The 26,040-nt window shown below is 43.7% G+C and overlaps 1 protein-coding gene across 2 annotated transcripts in view; it reads left to right on the top strand.

Moving 5' to 3' along the window:
* The window catches only part of LOC118397138 (CXADR-like membrane protein), a 115,590-nt gene that overhangs the window by 38,428 nt on the left and 51,122 nt on the right, over window positions 1-26,040 (top strand). The window contains exon 1 of one of the 2 annotated variants that reach the window (XM_052518974.1): window positions 4,337-5,410. The exons of the other annotated variant lie outside the window; for it this stretch is intronic. The gene's annotated coding sequence lies outside the window, so the exon portion shown is untranslated. Of the gene's footprint in view, window positions 1-4,336; window positions 5,411-26,040 lie in introns of those variants that run through there. 2 annotated transcript variants of the gene reach the window in all.

Raw genomic sequence — 26,040 nt, forward strand, 5'->3', positions numbered from 1 at the left:
CTCTCAACTGACATTTCACATTCTTAAATAAAGTGGTGATCCTAACTGAACTAAGACAGGGAATTTTTACTCTGATTAAATGTCAGGAATTGTGAAAAACATACATTTATTCGGCTAAGGTGTATGTAAACTTCCGACTTCAACTGTAACTGAGAGGTTTTGTACTGTACCATATTGCATCTTATCCCACTGTAGCCCGGCACCGTGAAGGAATTCTGAATAGCACATTTCAATAATTCTGTCCTGGGAAAACTCTAATCTTTCTCTGCTGCATGGCATATGTCATCAACTTCCCCTAATCCCTATTGTGGTTGAGAAGCGAAGGTCACTGTCAAAACGGAGGAGTGATTAATTAAGTTAATCCACTTGTTTTGTGAATCTGATTTACCTCATTCTCCAAACTAGGAAACAATGTTCCAATACAAAGACATCTAGATGATAGTGGTGCATAAAGGAGGCCAGGCTAGAAACTGTCTGCTATCTGTCTACATGATCTGCATCCCTTCTTGTGTGTTTCCTAGTTATAGCAACCCAGTGGATTTCAAATGAATATATTCAAAACAGAAGACAGACAGACAGACAGACAGACAGACAGACAGACAGACAGACAGACAGACAGACAGACAGACAGACAGACAGACAGACAGGGAGAGAGAGACAAGCAAACAGAGAAACAGAGAAACAGACAGAGAAACAGACAGAGAAACAGACAGACAGTGAGAGAAAAGCAAAGAGAAAAAGTGAGACTTGAGTCCACATAAACAATTGTGTGATCTTCTTTATTTATGGCTCAATCTATGGAACTGCAGTAGAGAGACTGATGCATAGTGCCCCAGTGAGCAGTAGTCCAGCCCTAAGAGCAGCCAGCTCAGTGAGTCACACAGTGCAACTGCATACAGTTGCCTTCATTAGTAGCCGTATAGAGATGGTGCGGTTTACTACAGCGCAGGGCAACAGCCACATGCTCCTCAACCAAAACAACCAACCTCTGAGCTCTGCAAGAGTGTTTGCATATATACTTGTATGTTTGTGAATCAACACTAAGCAGGATCCCCACATCTGGGTTTCAGGGGAAAAGGAAGCTAGGTTGTAGATACTGTATCCCTGAAAACCTGATGTTTCCGGATGGTATCATTCCCGCTGAGGGTGTCCTAAACAATGGACATCTAGAAACCATGCCAGTCAGTCTTCTCTCTCTTACAATGGCGGACATGGTTGTTGTTCTATGCTTCCTTTGCCACGTGTTGTCCTCTTGAGCATAGCACTGCAGGTCTTTTGGATTCCATCGGTGGCTCAGTATGAATGTATTTGATTTGGACATGGTGTGATAGGAAGGCTAGAGGCTGGCTGTTTCAGAGAGAGTTCACATATTAAAGCCCTTCCTGTTTTTCTTTCTTCTCTGTTGTTCTCAATCTCACATATCCTCGACTGACTGCCGAGCTGCTTTGTTTTTCTGCCCTGCCTCTTGAGATTGTGTAAAGCACTCTCATCGCACTGGGGGTATCACGCAGACTTTTGAAGTTCATTCCTTTTCTCCATTTCTTTCTCTCTTCTTCTCCACCACTCAGGGTTTCTTAGTGTCCCTTTCAACCACGGAATGGAATTCACCAAACAAACTCATTCCTCTGAACTCTAACTCTAACTGTAGCTCATTTGGGAATTTTTGGTTTTTAAATAATATGAATTCCTTGCTTATCCTGAAATCCTGGTTGGTGGATTCCGGATTTCCTGCCTATTCCCTTCTGACTCCGGTAATCCTCCAAACGGGATTTCGGGAAAACAAGGGAATTTATTGATTGTTCCCGGAATTTTGCAAGCCAATCTAAATAGTTCACGATCCACATTATGAAGATTTTTATTTTTTATTTTATTTCACCTTTATTTAACCAGGTAGGCCAGTTGAGAACACGTTCTTATTTACAACTGCGACCTAGCCAAGATAAAGCAAATATGTGTGCGACACAAACAACAACACAGAGTTACACATGGAAAAAACAAACGTACAGTCAATAACACAATAGAAAAGTTTATATACAGTGTGTGGAAATGAGGTAAGATTAGGGAGGTAAGGCAATAAATAGGCCGTAGTGGCGAAGTAATTACAGTTTAGCAGTTAAATACTGTAGTGATAGATGTGCAGAAGATGAGTGTGCGTAGTAGAGATACTGGGGTGCAAAGGAGCAAAATAAAAATTACAATATGGGGATGAGATAGTTGGATGGGCTATTTATAGGTGGGATATGTACAGGTGCAATGATCTGTAAGCTGCTCTGACAGTGATTTTTGCAATTCGTTCCAGTCATTGGCAGCATAGAACTGGAAGGAAAGGAGGCCAAAGTAGGAATTGGCTTTGGGGGTAACCAGTGAAATATACCTGCTGGAGCGCGTCCTACGGGTGGGTGCTGCTGTGGTGACCAGTGAGCTGAAATAAGGTGGGGCATTACCTAGAAAATACTTGTAGATGACCTGGAGCCAGTGGGTTTGGCGACGAATAAGAAGCGAGGGCCAGCCAACGAGAGCATACAGGTCGCAGTGGTGGGTAGTATATGGGACTTTGGTGACAAAACGGATGGCACTGTGATAGACTGCATCCAATTTGCTGAGTAGAGTGTTGGAGGTTATTTTGTAAATGACATCGCCGAGGTCAAGGATCGGTAGGATAGTCAGTTTTACGAGGATATGTTTGGCAGTGAAGGATGCTTTGTTGCGAAATAGGATGCCGATTCTAGATTTAATATAGTGGATTGGAGATGCTTAATGTGAGTCTGGAAGGAGAGTTTACAGTCTAACCAGACAACTAAGCATTTGTAGTTGTCCACATATTCTCAGTCAGAACCGTCCAGAGTAGTGATGCTAGACGGGGGGCAGGTGCGGGCAGGGATCGGTTGAAGAGCATGCATTTAGTTTTACTTGCATTTAAAAGCGCAGCTGGTCTCGCTCTAATGGTGTAGAGCCGCTCTTCGGTGGTTTAGCCCCTTCGCGGACAAAGTTTGTCCGTAAGGAGTGTGATGCTGCTGTGGGTGGTAGGGAGTTGGTGGCAGCTCGCTTGTCCTCCAGGGCGGACGCAAGGTTTTTAAGGACTTGGTTGTGACGCCAAGTGTAGCGTCCTTGGGTGAGGCTTGTTTTACACCCTGTGAGAATGTGCCTGAGGTTGGCTGCCATGGAACAGAGGGCACAGTCCGGATCTTCACCATACCATTGGTGAAGATTAACTGGTGTTGGAAGGACGTCATATGTTGCTCTGATGGAAAAGCTCAACCGCCTCGCTTCCATGGCCCACAGATCCTTCCAGCTGATCTTCCTCTTCTCCACACTGTCCCATCGAGTCCACTGTCCCTGTTTGGCAAGAGAGGCGTACTTCCTGCACTACCATCTTCCGCCGCTGTGGTGCAGTGGCCTTACTCCAAGCAGCACGGCTAGCCCAAGGCCTCCTCTCCCTTGCTGAACATGACCCACAATGTCAGCATGTCTGAGGGCTGCTGTTGCCTCCTGGACTGCTTTTCCTGGCCTCCATTTGCGCCCAGTTGCCAAGCTCGGCGTGTTGTTGCTCACCACTGGGTCTCGAGATTCATTCAGTGTCATCTGGAGCCTGGTTTTTGCACACTTGAATTCCTCTGTTAGACTGGTGAGGGGCAGCTTGAGGACACCATCTCCATAGAGGCCTATGGTGGTAAGGCATCGTGGAACTCCGAGCCACTTCTTTAAGTAGCCTGTGACTCCTCTTTCCATCTTCTCCACTGTTGAGATTGGAACCTCATACAGTGCTAAGGGCCACAACACCCGGGGTAGGAGACCAAACTGCAGACACCAGGCCTTTAACTTTCCAGGTAGCTGGGTGTTGTCGATGGACTGTAGGCTACTACTGATGTCTTTCCGCAGCTGTTGCACCTGGTCTTTGTCCTTCAGGCTTGCATCATACCGCCTTCCAAGGCTTTTTACCGGCTGCTCAGACACTGTTGGGATTTGGTCATCTCCGATGAAGAATTTCAGGTCAGAGAGTACTCCCTTCACAATTGAGATGCTGCGTGACTTGGATGGTTTAATCTTCATACGGGCCCAGCTGATGTTCTCGTCGAGTTTTCTGAGCAGTCTTCTGGTGCATGGGACAGTGGTGGTCAATGTTGTAACGTCGTCCATGTAGGCTCTGAGTGGAGGGAGGCGGAAACCAGAGTCGACTCGCTGTCCACCAGCAACCCATTTTGAGGATCTGATGATAACCTCCATTGCCATTGTGAATGCCAACGGAGAAATGGTACATCCCGCCATTATACCTACATTCAGGCACTGCCATGAGGTGGTGAACTCTGAGGTGGTGAAGCAGAATTGCAGATCCTGGAAGTACGACTTCACCAGGTTTGTGATGGTGTCCGGTATGTGGAAAAATCTGAAGGCAGACCACAGGAGTTCATGGGGCACAGAGCCAAATGCATTGGCGAGGTCGAGGAAGACTACATGGAGGTCCCTTTTCTCCACCTTGGCCATTTGGATCTGGTGCCAGATCATGCTGGAATGTTCCAAGCAGCCAGATAACCCTGATATTCCTGCCTTCTGTACAGATGTATCGACGTACGCATTCCTTTGCAGGTACTCGGCCATCCTCTGGGCAATGACCCTAAAGAAGATTTTACCCTCGACATTCAGTAAGGAGATTGGGCGGAATTGGCTGATGTTCACTGCATCCTTCTCCTTAGGGATCAGGACCCCGCCTGCCCTACGCCACACTTTGGGTATTATCTTCTTCTGCCAAGCTGTTCTCATAAGCCTCCAGAGGAACCTCAGGACGTCTGGTGCGTTCTTATACACTTTGTACGGGACTCCATTTGGCCCCGGGGCTGATGCTGTTCTTGCCCGTCGAACTGTGTTTTCCACCTCTTTCCATGTCGGAGGGCTGGTCTCAATATGATGTTCCGGGGGTTCAATAGGTGGGATATCTGATGGGATGGCCAGATGTTCATGTCGCTTTGAGTCAAAGTTTGTTGTTCTCAGGTGCTCCTCTAGGTCTTTCTTTGTTGTTTTTAGAGCTCCACTTTTTTCCTTTGTGAAGAGACTTTTAAGGAACTTGAAGGGATCTTTATAGAATCGAGTTCTAGTTTGTTCTTTCTTCCTTCTGCGTTTCCGTAGGTTCTCTGCTCTACGGAGGGATGCCAACCGGGTTTTGATGTCAGCCTGAAGTGCCTCTATGCCCTCCTTTTCCACTTCCGAGGCCTTCTTCCACTGTTTCTTAAGCTGCCGCCTTTCTTGAACGAGGCGCTTGATTTCTTGTTGCCTCCTGGAAACTGGTGGGGTTGGAACCTTTCTCCCGCCTTTTGCCTCTTCCACTCCAAATCTTTCTGTCCCGTACTCATAGATGATGTCCCCCATCCTCTCCAACTTCTTCTCCACTGTGCCTCGAAGTTTCTCGAGGGTCAAGGTAAGGTCAGTATTCACTGTTTCCCACAACTTCTTGTCACTGGCGCCAGGCCACTTCACATACGGTCTGCGCCATGGTAGTCTCCTCTCGACTGCAGGTCTGGGAGGCTGGGTGAGTTCCACTCCTGTTGTTGGTTCCACCTCAGTTGCTACTTCGGTGCTTGAGTTTACGTCCTCCATGACAGTGGTACTGATGCACTGCACACTATGGTTTGGGTCCAGTTGCTGTGCTACATTCGACTGATTTGATCGCTTTCGCAGAAAGTAATCAATGCGAGTTCTCTGTCTCTCTTTACCCAAACACCCCTTCTTCCCCTGGTGGATCCTCAAGGTAATGATATCGCTTATGACTTTAAGCGTGGCTGAGGTGCACTCATGACCAGCTCGGAAACCAGATTGGAAACCAGATTGCATAGCGGAGAAGTTACGGTGGGATTCGAAATGGTCAGTGATCTGTTTGTGAACTTGGCTTTCGAAGACCTTTCAAAGGCAGGGTAGGATTGATATAGGTCTGTACCAGTTTGGGTCTAGGGTGTCTCCCCCTTTGAAGAGGGGGATGACCACGACAGCTTTCCAATCTTTGGGTATCTCAGACGATACGAAAGAGAGGATGAACAGGCTAGTAATAGGGGTTGCAACAATTGCGGCAGATAATTTTAGAAAGAGATTGTCCAGATAGCTGACTCTTTAGCGGGGAAGTTATTTTCCCTCACTCATCAACACTTTTCCTCTCTCGCTGGGGTTTAACAAATCTCACGGCCGCATCCATCATAATTATGTCCTAAATGAGTTATTGCCTAGCATTTCATTAGGAAAAGGTGGAGGCCAGAAACAACTTCATTACATGCCATTCCCCTGTTTTATTATTTTCTGGAGGACCATTTGTAATGGTGCATAGATAGGGAACTGCCCAGTGTGGGAGAGAGACAATGCTTCACTTCACTTTAGTTCTCATGGCACCAGCCAGATGTTACCTTTTGGGGACACGTGGTTCAGAGCACCAGTCTCGTAGACTCCGTGCTATCCCTGTGGCATATACTGAAATGCTACAGATGCAGGATCGTAATTTGAGCCAGTTTTCTACAACATAATTTTTTCCCCGCAGCAACAGGAAATGTGAATTATTATGTGAATTAATCAACATTTTTGTAGAGGTGATACATTTTTATTTAGGAGAAATCAAATCTGAAATTTCAAAGTAGAAATTACAAACTTTAGAAGTTATATTAAAACTCAAATACACAACAAGTTTTAATTTCCTGCTTTACAGGAAAATTCTCAGTAACAAATGAGTGATCAAATGAAGGTCCTACATCAAATCTTAACAGCCTATAATGGCTTTAACTGTTAAGCCGTGTTGTCTGTCTGCACATTTCTTTGGGTTATTAGACTTAGACTGTACGTTAATTCAGTGTTAACAGCCTGGGTGACCTCATTGTCTGTCTAATTCATATTACATTTGATCTTCACCATCTTAGGTACATTAATCAGGAGTGGCTGGGAATTTGAGTTCCTAAAGTACACAATTAATGAGATAGTGAGAAATTCCAACCCCTGAGGGATTATTTAAATGAGCTTTTTTTCTAAATATGTGTTCCAGAACTGTTAAACTATAGTTTTAGACACACCGTTTGTATATTCCTTTTTCTTTACCTCCAAATAACTCACCAAGCAGACAGACTGTCTCGGTCCCCCTCTAGACTGCATGATCAGTGTCTGCTTGAAGAATAGACCTACCTGTCCATTCCAATTATCTCCTGGGAGCTTGGGCACAATGATCCATTTGAGAAGGAAACAATCCCCTATTACTCTGAAATTGAACATGGCACACCTCAGCCAGTCCTGATGGCCACAGGTAGGGCAGGGCAGGCCTCCTCTCATTGGAACAGTAAATGGCCCTAAATGAGTCAATCTGGGCACTTGAGCTGTTTCCCATGCTTTCCAATCAATCACAGCCCCTATTTGGTTTAGTCTCTATTTACAAAACAGATTGCCACAGAGAGCTGTAAGGTTTGCCAGGGGAAATTTGGGAAGGCAGACAAATAGACAAAGTAGCATAGCTCCTGGTTCAGGCATGACTAATAAGAAACTTATTTAGTGAACTCTGCATCGGAGCTAAAAGGATTTTAGGAACTGAGAGAATCATTGATAGCAAGTCTACAGTATAGGAGACTAATAGAGAAAGGCTCCCGCACTGTTTTATGCTGTTTCATCCTAACCTGTTCTCTGGAGGAAAGGGAGGGAGAGGGATTGAAGCTGGCTCAGCCCGAAGTGTGTGCTGCATGAGTGCACTGTCATTGTTAGATGAGGACAGGAGGAGATCTGAGGAGGCTCCAGAGTTAGACTCTTCACTCTCATCAGAGAGAACCATCTCCCCCCTTTCCCTTGCTCTTCATATCTCACCATCTCTCTTTTTAGCTCTCTCTCTTAGTTTATATCTTTCTCTCTAGCTCTTTCTCTAGTTGGAATTATTATTATACTTTACCAATAAATCAGCCAAGTAATTCCTGTTAGTATAAAACCAATATCATAAATTATTTAATGGAGATATGCGTTTGCATATGTACATATATGTTTGTGAAACAACTTAAATGACTTTAGCTTCTCTCTGTCACATTCTGATTAGTTTATCTCTGTCACATTCTGATGAGCTTCCCTCTGTCACATTCTGATTAGCTTCTCTCTGTCACATTCTGATGAGCTTCCCTCTAGCTTCTCTAAGTCACATTCTGATTAACTTCTCTCTGTCACATTCTTATTAGCTTCTCTAAGTCACATTCTGATTAGTTTCTCTCTGTCACATTCTGATTAGCTTCTCTCTGTCACATTCTGATTAGCTTCTCTCTGTCACATTCTGATTAGCTTCTCTCTGTCACATTCTGATTAGCTTCTCTTTGTCACAGTCTGATTAGCTTCTCTCTGTCACATTCTGATTAGTTTCTCTCTGTCACATTCTGATTAGTTTCTCTCTGTCACATTCTGATTAGCTTCTCTCTGTCACATTCTGATTAGCTTCTCTCTGTCACATTCTGATTAGCTTCTCTCTGTCACATTCTGATTAGCTTCTCTCTGTCACATTCTGATTAGCTTCTCTCTGTCTCTTGGCAGCCCCATTAATAGAAGAGTGGGAGGGAGTGAGAGTGAGTGAGGGAGAGAAAAACACTCTAAATGTGCAGATGTTTAGGCGTGTTTATCGTGTCACGTATGTAGCGGGTCACAGAGCTGATACATTAAAGACACGTGGTGCCCCTCCACTAGTTATTAAGTCCAGCTCATAATAATCCGGGGGGGCAACACCTAATGACTGTGTCTAGTTGTGTGTATGGCTGTGTGTACGTTTCTGTGAATTGTCAATTTATGTGTGACCAGACCAAAATGATCTCTATCCAATTACTCAGTCTAAACAGTAGACATCTAAAAACCATGTCAGACAGTCTTTGTCTCTCTTAATTGCTGACATGATTGTGTTTCTATGCTATGGTTTAGGGTGGCAGGTAGCCTAACGGTTACCGTGATGGTTATGAAAGGTCACTGGTTTGAAGACCATACACCACCTCCATCTCTCTCATTCCCTCTCTCTCTATCTCTACATCTCTCTCTTTCTAGTTTTCTCTTTCTATCAGTTCATATCTTTCTCTCTAGCTCTTTCTGTAGTAGGAAGGATTATTATGTACCGAGAAATTAGCCTTGTGTAATTCCTGTTATTATGAAACCAATGTCATAAATAATATCATGGAGACAGTCGTGTGAGATGCAAGAAGTGCACTAGATAAAGTGTTGTGTAGTTGGCGAGGACGGTTTACATTTACTCTTCTTGAGGCCTCATATTCTGACACCTTTGCTCCAGTTCATGTGTATAGATGCTATTTTCTAATGACAACAAAGCTGTGTCTCCAGACAATCTACAGTATCTAGTGTGAATACTCTGGCTGGTAATCAACAGCACACACTGCTGGATGTTCCCAGTGCTTTCCATAACAGGTCTGGCTGTGTGTCTGTGACTAACTCAAACTCGTAAGTGTTTTTGTCTCTACTCTGTGACAGCTGAAATTCAATGTTATTTTTTTCAAACCTTTATTTATAGGCAAGTCAGTGAAGAACAAATTCTTATTTACAATGTCAGCTAATACGCCACTTGCAGTCACCACTTGCAAATGGATGGATCTTTATTTGTTATTATTCACATAAACTGAACCTCATATAAGCTAAAACATTGTACCAAGTCATGCTTCAGTATAACATTTGGCTAAATTTTCTACAATAGCATTGTTTTTGTCACAGACTGGTCTGTTCCACAAACAGGATTAGCAGTAAAAGCCTTCACAGAACCACCCTGTTCTGATGTGTTATAAAGTGGGGAGGTAGTTTGTGAGTCTGCATCCACCAATCCTGGTGACTGTCTGGTTATAGTAAACAGGAGGCCCGGGGTCTTGGAATCTGGTTTCATAGTGCGGTTGGACGCCAGATGTCCACGGACATGCAAGGTCCCTACTCCCAGCTTGGCATGACTCAGGCTTTTTTCTCCTTGGCATTACACAGTGTGGACACCCCACCATCCTCAGCCTCAGTCCTACACTCAGCCCCAGTAGTGCAGTCAGCAGCAAGATGTCAAAGCGACCAAGCCCTGATTAAATTACTGAACTCTTCCACTCCTCCTCTCTTACTCACCATAGCCCGCTCTTTACAACAGAGCACTCTGAAAAATAAAGCAGTCACCCAAAAAGCAAGCAAAGGCAGTTAGTCTAAATGGTGCTGCCTTCTACCTGTTTGGTACAGTAAACAAGCTTTGTTGAATGTAATGACTGCAGAGATGCTAGCTAGCTAATTATGCCAATTGTTTTGATTACGTATTTTCCTGATCATTTATTATAATGACATGCAGTTGCTCTGTGATTATAATTATTACCCCCAAGTGTGTTTTCCAGTGGTCCTGATTGCCTTGGTCCCATTTTATTTGGAGAGCACACCATGGATGAGTTGAAGCTTCACAGGTCCTCGTGTGATTGAGATTCCCTGATCAATGATGGAACAGGGCCAATGTCTACTGTCTCCATCCATCACACCCCATATCCCAAGGTTACTGAGTCTCTCGGCCTCAGATAGCTCATCCTATGTTTATGGGCTTTGCTAAGGAAATAGCATCCTGATAACCCGCCCCGGGGGTCAACCAGGTTGTCTCTCCACCTGACCCTATGGACCCATGTGATCAAGCCCCCTGCTGCCATGATGTAGGAGGACCTGTTAGCATGATGGGGAGTTCCCATGTGTCCCTCAGGCTGATTAAAACATGGTGCTCTGTATTTGCTGCCACAGGCCAAGGAAGTGACCCACAGGAGGCTCTAAACGCTCCAACCCCATCCCACTACTGCCTTGTGAGGGGTTGGGCCGAGGGCCAAGATGGCTGCTGCTGCTCTCCACCTCTGGAGGTGTCATCCCTGGCAGAGTGGCGTTTAGGATTGGCGAGGATGGGTGCTTTTGAATCATGAGAATTTGATGTGTGGTTTTCATGTCTTTGTGTGCACTACCTTGTGTCTGTCTGTGTGTGCGTGCCTGCCTGCCTCCCTGCCTGTGTATGCGTGCCTGCCTCCCTGCCTCTGTGTGTATACACAGTATACACAGTGTCTCACTGCAGCTGAATGCTTGTCACTGATAGTGGCCCTGCAGTGAAGTGAAGGTCACGGTACTCTGTGTCTTTCATCTGGCCCTCTCTGAGGGACACTGTGCATGTCAGCTGATGAGACAGGGGAGCGCGATCAAGATGGGAAGAGAGGGAGAGAAAGGGAATAGGTAGCCAGGGGTGGGGGAGAGATTACTGCAACAAACAAGAAGAGGGAGAGAAGGGTGGGTGCGGAGAGTTTTACACATGTAAATAGGAGGCAAGGAGAGAGAGAGCTTGAGAGACTGGGAGAGACCGGGAAAAAATAAAGACAAGGAGCTCCACCCTGGTCATATGTAGTGTGGTTGTTAGCGCACACAGACATTGTGTACTCTACTATATCCCAGGCAGCTTTAGGCTTCAACATGTACATGAAACAGACATTGTTTAATGAGCAATATCTCCGATTTAGGCTTCAACATGTACATAAGGCCAGTCTCCATGGCAGAAATACAGTTAGGTTGCAACAATGTTGATACATGACTCATCAGCCCTGTGACATCATTACACAAGTGTAGCACCTGTTATTCATTTACATACAGTATGCATATGGAAATCCAGCCACAAGCCACCATGTCCCTTTAATTTCCCTCATGTTTGTGTAACAGCTTAATTTACATGGTCATTAATGGACAAAACCCTCAAGCTCTTCATGCATCTATTCCCAATATCAAGTGACATCGTAACATTTTACTTTGTGCCCAAATCAATAGGCTTGACCATAATTTCCATGACTAGTTAAAAATCGTTCTAAGCGCCCTCCATTAAAGTATGTCAGTCGTGCATAACGTTACTGTATGTAGCCGTAGATGTAGCGCTCTTCATTCATTTATAATGAGCCTGTTATGACTCCCTGGAGCCACTGTGGAGAGTGGAGTTTTATTGTGCGCTGAACTGGAACCTCCTGTTGGACAGTGTTGCCAGTGAAGTGTCAGAATGTATGCAGAGCATATATACTGAACAAAATATAAATGCAACATGTGTTGGTCCCATGTTTCAGGTGCTGAAATAAAAGATCCCGGAAATGTTCCATACACACAAAAATCGTGTTTCTCTCAAATGTTGTCCACAAATTTGGTTATATCCCTGTTAGTGAGCATTTCTCCATTGACAAGATAATCCATCTACCTGACAGGTGTGGCTTATCAAGAAGCCTATTAAACAGCATGACCATTACACAGGTGCACCTTGTGCTGGGGACAATAAAAGGCCACTAGAATGTGCAGTTTTGTCACACAACACAATGCTACAGATGTCACAAGTTTTGAGGGAGTGTGAAATTGGCAAGCTAACCCCAGGAATGTCCACCAGAGCTCAAATCACACCAAATTGTATTGGTCACATACACATATTTAGCAGATGTTATTGCATGTGACAGCAGAGGGAACACCCCCCTATCCACATCGATGGAACAGTAGTGGAGAGGGTAGCAAGTTTTAAGTTCCTCGGCATACACATCACAGACAAACTGAATTGGTCCACTCACACAGACAGCATCGTGAAGAAGGCGCAGCAGCGCCTCTTCAAACTCAGGAGGCTGAAGAAATTTGGCTTGTCACCAAAAGCACTCACAAACTTCTACAGATGCACAATCGAGAGCATCCTGGCGGGCTGTATCACAGCCTGGTACGGCAACTGCTCCGCCCTCAACCGTAAGGCTCTCCAGAGGGTAATGAGGTTTGCACAACGCATCACCGGGGGCAAACTACCTGCCCTCCAGGACACCTACACCACCCGATGTTACAGGAAGGCCATAAAGATCATCAAGGACATCAACCACCCGAGCCACTGCCTGTTCACCCCGCTATCATCCAGAAGGCGAGGTCAGTACAGGTGCATCAAAGCTGGGACCGAGAGACTGAAAAACAGCTTCTATCTCAAGGCCATCAGACTGTTAAACAGCCACCACTAACATTGAGTGGCTGCTGCCAACACACTGACATTGACACTGACTCAACTCCAGCCACTTTAATAATGGGAATTGATGGGAAATGATGTAAATATATCACTAGCCACTTTAAACAATGCTACCTTATATAATGTTACTTAACCTACATTATTCATCTCATATGCATACGTATATACTGTACTCTATATCATCGACTGCATCCTTATGTAATACATGTATCACTAGCCACTTTAACTATGCCACTTTGTTTACATACTCATCTCATATGTATATACTGTACTCGATACCATCTACTGTATCTTGCCTATGCTGCCCTGTACCATCACTCATTCATATATCCTTATGTACATATTCTTTATCCCCTTACACTGTGTATAAGACAGTAGTTTTGGAATTGTTAGTTAGATTACTTGTTGGTTATTACTGCATTGTCGGAACTAGAAGCACAAACATTTCGCTACACTCACATTAACATCAGCTAACCATGTGTATGTGACAAATACAATTTGATTTGATTTGATTTGAGGTGTAGCGAAATGCTTGTGTTCCTAGCTCCAGCGCAGTAGTATCTAACAATTCACAACAATACACACAAATCTAAAAGTAAAAGAATGGAATTAAGAAATATATAATTATTAGGATGAGCAATGCCGGTGTGGCATTGACTAAAATACAGTAGAATAGAATACAGTATATACATATGAAATGAGTAAAGCAGTATGTAAAAATTATTAAAGTGGCCAGTGTTCCATTATTAAAGTGACCAGTGATTCCATGTCTATGTATATAGGGCAGCAGCCTCTAAGGTGCAGGTTTGAGTAACCGGGCGGAAGCCAGGTAGTGATGGCTATTTAACAGTCTGATGACTTTGAGATAGAAGCTGTTTTTCAGTCTCTCGGTCCCAGCAAGGGCTGTTGCGGTGACCGTACTAGTCATGAAGGCAGTCAAATTCCACGTGACTGTTTAGTCAAGGTGATTAGGCTTCTCCAAGCTCTGATGCTGCTGCTCGTCATTAGTAGCCTACCAAACGTGTTAACTGCCTCTGCACTCCATTGTCCCTATAATCACTCTGACATCAATGCAAAAGTAATTAAAAATCGAATGAAACACTTCATTAGAGCTCATGAGCTCATGTTGCACAACATTTCTATAGTCTATGCAATTGTGCAAGAAAACAGTGATGGCCTCTACTAAAAATAGGCGGATCTCATCAGCTTTCTGTAGGCTAGGCCTACTATATTTATTTCTCAACTTTCCTAATATTAAGCTCATTAATTATAATTACAACAGGAGAAAAGCCTACCTGGCTGGCTTGAAAATGAACCACGGGAAAAGCTTCCTCCATTCGCTATTTAAGTGCATAGATAAAATGTATTTTTTTCCAGCTGCCCCTACAGGTGCATGAAATTGGTCCATTCTAAATCGAAACAAATTTCACACTTATGTTATTTAGTATATGTAAAGATAAGATTAAATCAAGAATAGTCTGATGGGTGACAATATTAGCCTATCACTTGTGAATTATATATTATCACCTGCCCAGCATAAGAAACAATGCCTTTTTTGCAACTTTTTCTAATCATAGTTGCACACCTCATGTAGGTCTATACAGTTGACGTTGGAAGTTTACATACACCTTAGCCAAATACATTTAAACTCAGTTTTTCACAATTTCTGACATTTAATCAGAGTAAAAATTCCCTGTCTTAGGTCAGTTAGGATCACCACTTTATTTTAAGAATGTGAAATGTCAGAATAGTAAAGATAATTTTTTGTTTCAGCTTTTATTTCTTTCATCACATTCCCAGTGGGTCAGAAGTTTACATACACTCAATTAGTATTTGGTAGTATTGCCTTTAAATTGATTAACTTGGGTCAAACGTTTTGGGAAGCGTTTTGGCAAGCTTCCCACAATAAGTTGGGTGAATTTTGACCCATTCCTCCTGACAGAGCTGGTGTAACTGAGTCAGGTTTGTAGGCCTCCTTGCTCGCACATACTTTTTCAGTTTTGCCCACACATTTTCTATAGGATTGAGGTAAAGACTTTGTGATGGCCACTCCAATACCTTGACTTTGTTTTCCTTAAGCCATTTTGCCACAACTGTGGAAGTTTGCTTGGGGTCATTGTGCATTTGAAAGACCCATTTGCGATTTGTCCTCCCTCATGATGCCATATATTTTGTGAAGTGCACCAGTCCCTCCTGTAGCAAAGCACCACCACAACATGATGCTGCCACCCCCGTGCTTCATGGTTGGGATGGTGTTCTTCAGCTTGCAAGCTTCCAACTTTTTCCTCCAAACATAACAATGGTCAATAAAACTGTTCTATATTTGTTTCATCAGACCAGAGGCCATTTCTCCAAAAAGTACTATCTTTGTCCCCATGTGCAGTTGCAAACTGTAGTCTGGCTTTTTATGGCAGTTTTGGAGCCGTGGCTTAGCGGCCTTTCAGGTTATGTTGATATAGGACCCATTTTACTGTGGCTATAGATGCTCCAGCATCTTTACAAAGTCCTTTGCTGTTGTTCTGGGATTGATTTGCACTTTTCAGACCAGATTTGCACTAGGAGACAGAACGCGTCCACTTCCTGAGCGGTATGACAGCTGCGTGGTCTCATGGTGTTTATACTTGCGTACTATTGTTTGTACAGATGAACGTGGTACCTTCAGGCATTTGGAAATTGCTCCCAAGGATGAACCAGACTTGTGGAGGTCTACACATTTTTTCTGAGGTCTGGGCTAATTTATTTTTATTTTCCCATGATGTCAAGCAAGGAGGCACTGAGTTTTAACGTAGGCCTTGAAATACATCCACAGGTACACCTCCAATTGACTCAAATTGTGTCAAGTAGCCTATCAGAAGTTTCTAAAGCAATGACATCATTTTCTGGAATTTTCCAAGCTGTAAACTTCTGACCCACTGGAATTGTGACACAGTGAATTATAAGTGAAATAATCTGTCTGTAAACAATTATTGGAAAAATTATTTGTGTCAAGCACAAAGTTGATGTGTCAAGCACAAAGTTGATGTCATAACTTGCCAAAACTATAGTTTGTTAACAAGAAATTGGTGGTTGAAAAATGAGTTTTTATGACTCCACCCTAAGTATATGTAAACTTCCAACTTCAACTGTATGTTTTGATAGGGTTCTTTCACAACTAAAGTGGCCAAATAACTTTTAATAACTAAATTAAGCACATTAATCCGCTTTACAAGGGCTATAGAGCCTAACTGGCTCTTCAGTATATTTATATTTATTTTTCACAACAGAATAGGTCGACTTTTGTAGGATGGGGGACAGTAGAATGACATAGGCTAGTGCCTACTCTTCATGTTTGCTGACGAAAAGTAAATGGAGAGTTCTTCCAATATCCTCAATATGCACATCGGAATTGGATGAGGACACATGCAGTTGTGTCCCCGGTGTGTCTGCCTTCACTTGTAGCCTGTGAGAAAGACCCGATCACGTGATGGAGAGCCATGTTAGTGAGAGGTGATTCGGAACGCAGGGAGAAGGGCACAACGGCCAATGGCCGCAACAGGCCTGACATTTTTTAGGGTGCAATAAGGCCACACAAAGGGGATGCCACTGTGAAATTCTAGGGATTATCAAGTGCTTGTCAAATTGTGAATGAGTGACTGATTTAGTGTGTACATTCGTGGCTAAAAGTTTTGAGAATGACACAAATATACATTTTCACAAAGTCTGCTTCCTCAGTTTGTATGATGGCAATTTGCATATACTCCAGAATGTTATGAAGAGTGATCAGATTATTATTATAATAATAATTATTATAATTATTATTATTAATTATTATATTATATATATATATCAGATGAAAGTCCCTCTTTGCCATGCAAATGAACTGAATCCCCCCCAAAATATTTCCACTGCATTTCAGCCCTGCCACAAAAGGACCAGCTGACATCATGTCAGTGATTTTCTCGTTAACACAGGTGTGTGTGTTGACGAGGTCAAGGCTGGAGATCACTGTGTTATGCTGATTTTGTTCGAATAACAGACTGGAAGCTTCAAAAGGAGCTTGGAATCATTGATCTTCCTCTGTCATCCATGGTTACTTGCAAGGAAACACGTACCGTCATCATTGCTTTGCACAAAAAGGGCTTCACAGGCAAGGATATTGCTGCCAGTAAGATTGCACCTAAATAATATAATAATATAATATATGCCATTTAGCAGACGCTTTTATCCAAAGCGACTTACAGTCATGTGTGCATACATTCTACGTATGGGTGGTCCCAGGAATCGAACCCACTACCCTGGCGTTACAAGCGCCATGCTCTACCAACTGAGCTACAGAACCACTAAATCAACCATTTATCGGATCTTCAAGAACTTCAAGGAGAGCAGTTCAATTTTTGTGAAGAAGGCTTCAGGGCGCCCAAGAAAGTCCAGCAAGTGCCAGGACCGTCTCATAAACTTGATTCAGCTGCGGGATCAGGGCACCATCAGTACAGAGCTTGCTCAGGAATGGCAGCAGGCAGGTGTGAGTGCATCTGCACGCACAGTGAGGTAAAGACTTTTGGAGGATGGCCTGTTGTCAAGAAGGGCAGCAAAAAAGCCACTTCTCTCCAGGAAAAACATCAGGGACAGACTGATATTCTGCAAAAGGTACAGAGTTGGACTGCTGAGGACTGGGGTAGAGTCATTTTCTCTGACGAATCCCCTTTCCGATTGTTTGGGGCATCTGGAAAAAAGCTTGTCCGGAGAAGACAAGGTGAACGCTACCATCAGTCCTGTGTCATGCCAACAGTAAAGCATCCTGAGTCCATTCATGTATGGGGTTGCTTCTCAGCCAAGGGAGTGGGCTCACTCACAATTTTGCCTAAGAACACAGCCATGAATGAAGAATGGTACCAACACATCCTCCGAGAGCAACTTCTCCCAACCATCCAGGAACAGTTTGGTGACGAACAATGCCTTTTCCAGCATGATGGAGCACCTTGCCATAAGGCAAAAGTGATAACTAAGTGGCTCGGGGACTAAAACATCGATATTTTGTGTCCATGGTCAGGAAACTCCCCAGACCTTAATCCCATTGAGAACTTGTGGTCCTCTTGATCCTCAAGAGGCGGGTGGACAAACAAAACCCACAAATTCTGACAAACTCCAAGCATTGATTATACAAGAATGGGCTGCCATCAGTCAGGATGTGGCACAGAAGTTAATTGACAGCATGCTAGGGCGGATTGCAGAGGTCTTGAAAAAAAAGGGTCAACACTGCAAATATTGACTCTTTTTCAATAAAAGCCTTTGACACTTATGAAACGCTTGTAATTATACTTCAATATTCCATAGTAACATCTGACAAAAATATCTAAAGACACTGAGGCAGGAGACTTTGTGAAAATTAACATTTGTGTCATTCTCAAAACTTTTGGCCACGACTGTACAGCCTGTGCAAAAACAAAGTAGAGTTCATGCCTTTCAAGCTACTTTTTAAAAATCATCATTAGAGTTGCAACATGCAGCCTTACAATGTATTAAAAATCAAAACGTATAGCCCAATGTTTGTAGAACAACTAAAGTTACATTAATACTCTTTATTTAACCAGGTAGGCTAGTTGAGAACAAGTTCTCTTTTACAACTGCGACCTGGCCAAGATAAAGCATAGCAGTGTGAATAGACAACAACACAGAGTTACACATGGAGTAAACAATTAACAAGTCAATAACACAGTAGAAAAAAAGAAAAAAGGGTCTATATACATTGTGTGCAAAGGGCATGAGGAGGTAGGCGAATAATTACAATTCTGCAGATTAATACTGGAGTGATAAATGATCAGATGGTCATGTGCAGGTATAGATACTGGTGTGCCAAAGAGCAGAAAAGTAAATAAATAAAAACAGTATGGGGATGAGGTAGGTAAATTGGGTGGGCTATTTATCGATGAACTATGTACAGCTGCAGCGATCGGTTAGCTGCTCAGATAGCAGATGTTTAAAGTTGGTGAGGAGATAAAAGTCTCCAACTTCAGCGATTTTTGCAATTCGTTCCAGTCACAGGCAGCAGAGAACTGGAACGAAAGGCGGCCAAATGAGGTGTTGGCTTTAGGGATGATCAGTGAGATACACCTGCTGGAGCGCGTGCTACGGGTGGGTGTTGCCATCGTGACCATTGAACTGAGATAAGGCGGAGCTTTACCTAGCATGGACTTGTAGATGACCTGGAGCCAGTGGGTCTGGCGACGAATATGTAGCGAGGGCCAGCCGACGAGAGCATAGAGGTCGCAGTGGTGGGTGGTATAAGGTGATTTAGTAACAAAACAGATGTCACTGTGATAGACTGCATCCAGTTTGCTGAGTAGAGTATTGGAAGCTATTTTGTAGATGACATCGCCGAAGTCGAGGATCGGTAGGATAGTCAGTTTTACTAGGGTAAGTTTGGCGGCGTGAGTGAGGCTTTGTTGCGGATTAGAAAGCCGACTCTTGATTTGATTTTAGATTGGAGATGTTTGATATGAGTCTGGAAGGAGAGTTTACAGTCTAGCCAGACACCTAGGTACTTATAGATGTCCACATATTCTAGGTCGGAACCATCCAGGATGGTGATGCTAGTCGGGCGTGCGGGTGCAGGCAGCAAACGGTTGAAAAGCATGCATTTGGTTTTACTGCTGTTTAAGAGCAGTTGGAGGCCACGGAAGGAGTGTTGTATGGCATTGAAGTTTGTTTGGAGGTTAGATAGCACAGTGTCCAAGGAAGGGCCAGAAGTATAAAGAATGGTGTCGTCTGCGTAGAGGTGGATCAGGGAATCGCCCGCAGCAAGAGCAACATCATTGATATATACAGAGAAAAGAGTCGGCCCGAGAATTGAACCCTGTGGCACCCCCATAGAGACTGCCTGAGGTCCGGACAACATGCCCTCCGATTTGACACACTGAACTCTGTCTACAAAGTTGTTGGTGAACCAGGCTAGGCAGTCATTAGAAAAACCGAGGCTACTGAGTATGCCGATAAGAATATGGTGATTGACAGAGTCGAAAGCCTTGGCCAGGTCGATGAAGACGGCTGCACAGTACTGTCTTTTATCGATGGCGGTTATGATATCGTTTAGTACCTTGAGCATGGCTGAGGTGCACTCGTGACCGGCTCTGAAACCAGATTGCGCAGCGGAGAAGGTACGGTGTGATTCGAGATGGTCAGTGATCTGTTTGTTGACTTGGCTTTCGAAGACCTTAGATAGGCAGGGCAGGATGGATATAGGTCTGTAACAGTTTGGGTCCAGGGTGTCTCCCCTTTGAAGAGGGGGAGGACTGCTTCCCAATCGTTGGGGATCAGACGATATGAAAGAGAGGTTGAACAGGCTGGTAATAGGGGTTGCGACAATGGCGGCGGATAGTTTCAGAAATAGAGGGTCAAGATTGTCAAGCACAGCTGATTTGTACGGGTCCAGGTTTTGCAGCTCTTTCAGAACATCTGCTATCTGGATAAGCTGGGGAGGCCTGGGCGAGTAGCTGCGGGGGGGATAGCTGTTGGCCGAGGTTGGAGTAGCCAGGAGGAAGGCACGGCCAACCGTGTTACCTAGCCTCAGTGCAGTGGGCAGCTGGGAGGATGTGCTCTTGTTCTCCATGGCCTTTACAGTGTCCCAGAACATTTTGGAGTTGGAGCTACAGGATGCAAATTTCTGCTTGAAAAAGCTGGCCTTTGCTTTCCTGACTGACTGCGTGTATTGGTTCCTGACTTCCCTGAACAGTTGCATATAGCGGGGACAATTCGATGCTATTGCAGTCCGCCACAGGATGTTTTTGTGCTGGTTGAGGGCAGTCAGGTCTGAAGTGAACCAAAGGCTATATCTGTTCTTAGTTCTGAATTTTTTGAACGGAGCATGCTTATCTAAGTTGGTGAGGAAGTTACTTTTAAAGAATGACCAGGCATCCTCAACTGACGGGATGAGGTCAATATCCTTCCAGGATACCCGGGTCAGATTGATTAGAAAGGCCTGCTCGCAGAAGTGTTTTATGGAGTGTTTGACAGTGATGAGGGGTGGTTGTTTGACTGCGGACCCGTAGCGGATACAGGCAATGAGGCAGTGATCGCTGAGATCCTGGTTGAAGACAGCGGAGGTGTATTTGGAGGGCCTTTTTTTACCTGGTGGGTTCCTTGATGATTTGTGTGAGATTGAGGGCATCTAGCTTAGATTGTATGACTGCTGGGGTGTTAAGCATATCCCAGTTTAGGTCACCTAACAGAACAAACTCTGAAGCTCGATGGGGTGCGATCAATTCACAAATGGTGTCCAGGGCACAGCTGGGAGCTTTAGGGGGGTCGGTAGCAGGCAGCAACAGTGAGAGACTTATTTCTGGAGAGAGTAATTTTTTTAATTAGTAGTTCGAACTGTTTGGGTATGGACCTGGAAAGTATGACATTACTTTGTAGGCTAAGTCTGCAGTAGTCTGCAACTCCTCCCCCTTTGACAGTTCTATCTTGATGGAAAATGTTATAGTTGGGTATGGAAATCTCAGAATCTTTGGTGGCCTTCCTAAGCCAGGATTCAGACACAGCAAGGACATCAGGGTTGGCAGAGTGTGCTAAAGCAGTGAGTAAAACAAACTTAGGGAGGAGGCTTCTGATGTTGACATGCATGAAACCAAGGCTTTTTCGATCATAGAAGTCAACAAATGAGGGTGCCTGGGGACATGCAGGGCCTTCGTTTACCTCCACATCCCCCATGGAACAGAGGAGGAGTAGTATGAGGGTGCGGCTAAATGATATCAAAACTGGTCACCTAGAGCGTTGGGGACAAAGAATAAAAAGAGCAGATTTCTGGGCATGATAGAATATTTTCAGGACATAATGCGCAGACAGGGGTATGGTGGGGTGCGGGTACAGCGGAGGTAAGCCCAGGCACTGGGTGATGATAAGAGAGGTTGTATCTCTGGACATGCTGGTTGTGATGGTTGAGGTGGGACAAAGGAGGTATCAGAGGTATGAAGAGTGGAACTAGGGGCTCCATTGTAAACTAAAACAATGTTAACTTCTTGTGTCGAGCCATCCCGGATCCGGTATCGTGACTACAGCCTCAAGCTCATTGCCATAACGCAACGTTAACTATTCATGAAAATCGCAAATGAAATGAAATTAATCTATTTGCTCTCAAGCTTAGCCTTTTGTTAACAACACTGTCATCTCAGATTTTCAAAATATGCTTCTCAACCATTGCAAAACAAGCATTTGTGTAACAGTATTGATAGCTAGCGTAGCATTTAGCATAGCATTTAGCGTTAGCATTCAGCAGGCAACATTTTCACAAAAACCAGAAAAGCATTCAAATAAAATCATTTACCTTTGAAGAACTTCGGATGTTTTCAATGAGGAGACTCTCAGATAGCAAATGTTCAGTTTTTCCTGAAAGATTATTTGTTTAGGACAAATCGCTCCATTTTCTGCGTCACGTTTAGCTATGAAAAAAACCTGTATCCAGGATTGTGTAAATCTATCCGCAAGCTCATTAGCATAACACAACGTTAACTATTCATGAAAATCGCAAATGAAATGAAATGAATCTATTTACTCTCAAGCTTAGCCTTTTGTTAACAACACTGTCATCTCAGATTTTCAAAATATGCTTTTGAACCATAGCTAAACAATCATTTGTGTAACAGTATTGATAGCCTAGCATAGGATTATGCCTGTCTTTCAGCATGCAACATTTTCACAAAAACCAGAAAAGGATTCAAATAAAATCATTTACCTTTGAAGAACTTCAGATGTTTTCAATGAGGAGACTCTCAGTTAGATAGCAAATGTTCCGTTTTTACAAAAAATATTATTTGTGTCGACTAATCGCTCCGTTTTGTTCATCACGTTTGGGTAAGAAAAAAAAGATATAATAATAATAATAAGTACGTCATTAAAACGCGAACCTTTTTCCAAATTAACTCCGTAATATCGACAGAAACATGGCAAACCGATGTTTAGAATCAATCCTCAAGGTGTTTATCACATATCTATCGATGATAAATCCTTCGTGGCAGTTGACTTTCTCTTCTGAAGAAATGGAATGCGCATGGACCTACAGATTACGCAATAATTTCGACACAGGACACCGGGCGGGACACCAGGTAAATGTAGTCTCTTATGGTCAATCTTCCAATGATATGCCTACAAACACGTCACAATGCTGCATACATCTTGGACGAACGGCAGAGCGCATAAGCTCGTTCACAGCATATTCACAGCCTTATAAGGAGACGATAGTAAAACAGAGCGTCCAAAGCTGGCAATTATATGCATAGTCGAGCATCTTTTCGAGACAAAATATTGCGCTTAAAATGGCACGTTTTTTTTATCCAATAATGACATAGCGCCTCCATAGGTTGAAGAGGTTAAGTAACCTGAACAGTATAAGAGGCATATTGATATTTGAGAGAGGCCTGGCAGTGGCGTTAGCCACTATAGCCAATCGGTAGCAGCGGTGATCCGGTGCCAAGGTCCAGAGTTTACAGCAAGGATCGGTGAAGTATCGGGCTCTAGACGTGTATGAGTGGGGTTCGGGTGAACAGCTGAGTAGGCCGGGAAGTGGGCCTCAGGGATAGTTTCGGTACTGGGTACCACAGTGATCTAGCTAACTGCAAGCTGTGAGCTAGCTAGCTGCACGCTAGCTGTGAAGATCAGAAGTAGTCGTCCAGGGATTACGTCAGGAATCCGCCGTTGTTGTGGAGAGACAGTCCAATACTAATAGACTGGTCCTTCTGTAGCTCAGTTGGTAGAGCATGGCGCTTGTAACGCCAGGGTAGTGGGTTCGATCCCCGGGACCACCCATACGTAGAATGTATGCACACATGACTGTAAGTCGCTTTGGATAAAAGCGTCTGCTAAATGGCATATATTATTATTATTATTATTATTATATTATATTATTATTATCCAGGCTAAGAACAGGGCTGGTATCTGTGCAGAAGGTAAAAGCTGCTAGCAGTGGCTAACAATGACTGAATAGCTAATTAGCTGGTTAGTATCTGGAGGTTCTTGAATGTGTTCTAAAATTAAAAATAATAGCGATTCCGTATCACATTGGGTGAGGCAGGTTACCGGAAGGTATAATCAAATTAAAAATCGAGAAGAGATTGAAAATAAAATTGACATATATATACAAAAAATACAAAAGTACACGAGACACGAACAAAACACGTCTTCACTGCTCCGCCATCTTGGACGAATGGAAGCCAGGAGATGCTAAATAATTAAGCATATAGGAATAACTATTTTTTTGTTAACGCTCAACAAAGATTTGCCACATGTGCGCACTCCCTCTAATCGTTTGGAGAAATTATTATTTTATTTTATTTAGCTTTTGTTACGATAAATGAGTGATGAGGTGTGGAGTCAGGCGCAGAGAGCAAAATATGTGGGAAAAAACACGCTTTAATGTCCCGGAAACATAACATGAACAAAAGTGGGGAAGAAAACGGACAGCGTGAAACCCAAATGCAAACAAAAATACACTCAAACAACAAAACAGACGAACAAGCCCGCACGAAACAGAAGCGGGCTGAACAGACTATATATAACCCTACCCTAACAACCAAACAAGAAACAGGTGCTACCAATTACACAGAACTGAAGGAACACAGAACAACGGATCGGCGATAGCTAGTAGACCGGCGACGACGACCGCCGAGCGCCACCCGAACAAGAAGGGGAGTCACTTTTGGTAATATTCGTGACAGCTTTGTTCAATTCTAGGGCACCGCATCTCGGTGCAAGAGGCGTCACTACAGTCCCTGGTCAAATCTAGGCTGTGATAGTGAGTCTCATAGGGCGGAGCACAATTGTCCCAGTGTCTTCTGGGTTTGGCCGGGGTAGGCCATCATTGTAAATAATCATTTGTTCTTAAAACTGACTTGCCTAGTTAAATAAATGTTCAATTTAAAAAATAATAATAATATCTGCTAAATGACCTAGTGTAATCCACAGCCATTTGTCATAGCGAGATCAGGACCTAACATAGGGACAACTCAGAGTATGCTATTCTGTTCTTCGGAAATAAAGGGCTGCAACAATGGAAGCCAGGAGATGCTAAATATGTTTATGTTAATTAACGGTCAATTACCGTGAGACCGACAGTTATTTGGTTGACAATCACGGGCTGACAAAATGTTGTAATGGCCACAGCCCTAGTCCCAGCTTTGATGCACCTGTACTGGCCGTGGCTTGGGTGGTTGATGTCCTTGGTGATTTTTTTTAGGCTTCCTGTGACATCAGGTGCTGTAGGCAGTGTGCCCGTGGTGATGGGTTGAGCAGGCAGCACAAACCTCTGGAGAGCCCTACTGTTGTGAGCGGTGCAGTTGCCATACCAGGCAGTGTTATAGCCCAACAAGATTTTTGTGCATCTGTAAAAATTGTGAGGGTCTCAGTGTAATGAACATGATGTTAGACAGAGAGCTGTTTTCAAGTGCAGGGCTTCAGGTGTATATTGTAAAGGACCACAGGAGGAGGCAGGCAGCTTGGTCTAGGGGCAGGCAGAAGGTCATACACAAAAAGGCAACAGTACAGGCAGGGAAAAGGCTATTCATGTCTTCCGGGAGATCAGGCAATATGTTGATAACAGGAAATACAATAGGCTAAAGTACAGACAGGGAATAGGCAAAAAGCGTTGTTAGTGAGGAAGGCAAAAACTATCATACATGGGAGGATTAAATTACTGGAAAAACAGAGCTCAGACTAGAAGTGTCACAAAACAAACAATACCTCACAATGATGGGGTGCAAAGAACTGAACTAAATAGTGTGTGATAATGACATACAGGTGTGTGAACAGGTGATCAGAATTCAGCTGATTGGGATCTGGAGCGTGATCTGTGTTCTAGGGATCTATGTGTTTGAGACTGTGAGCTGGAAAGTTGGCTGGAAAGTGAGCTACGTTCAGGGGATCTACGTGTGTGAATTGGAAGCAGAGTGTGATTTGGAAGCAGACGTTACACTTAGGGGCCAAGCCAGATTTCTTCAGCCTCCTGAGGTTGAAGAGGTGCTATTGTGCTTTTGTGCCTTCTTCACCACATTGTCTGTGTGGGTGGACTATTTCAGATTGTCAGTGATGTGTAC

Source organism: Oncorhynchus keta, chromosome 1 (genome assembly GCF_023373465.1).
Source record: "Oncorhynchus keta strain PuntledgeMale-10-30-2019 chromosome 1, Oket_V2, whole genome shotgun sequence".
Taxonomy (NCBI): domain Eukaryota; kingdom Metazoa; phylum Chordata; class Actinopteri; order Salmoniformes; family Salmonidae; genus Oncorhynchus; species Oncorhynchus keta.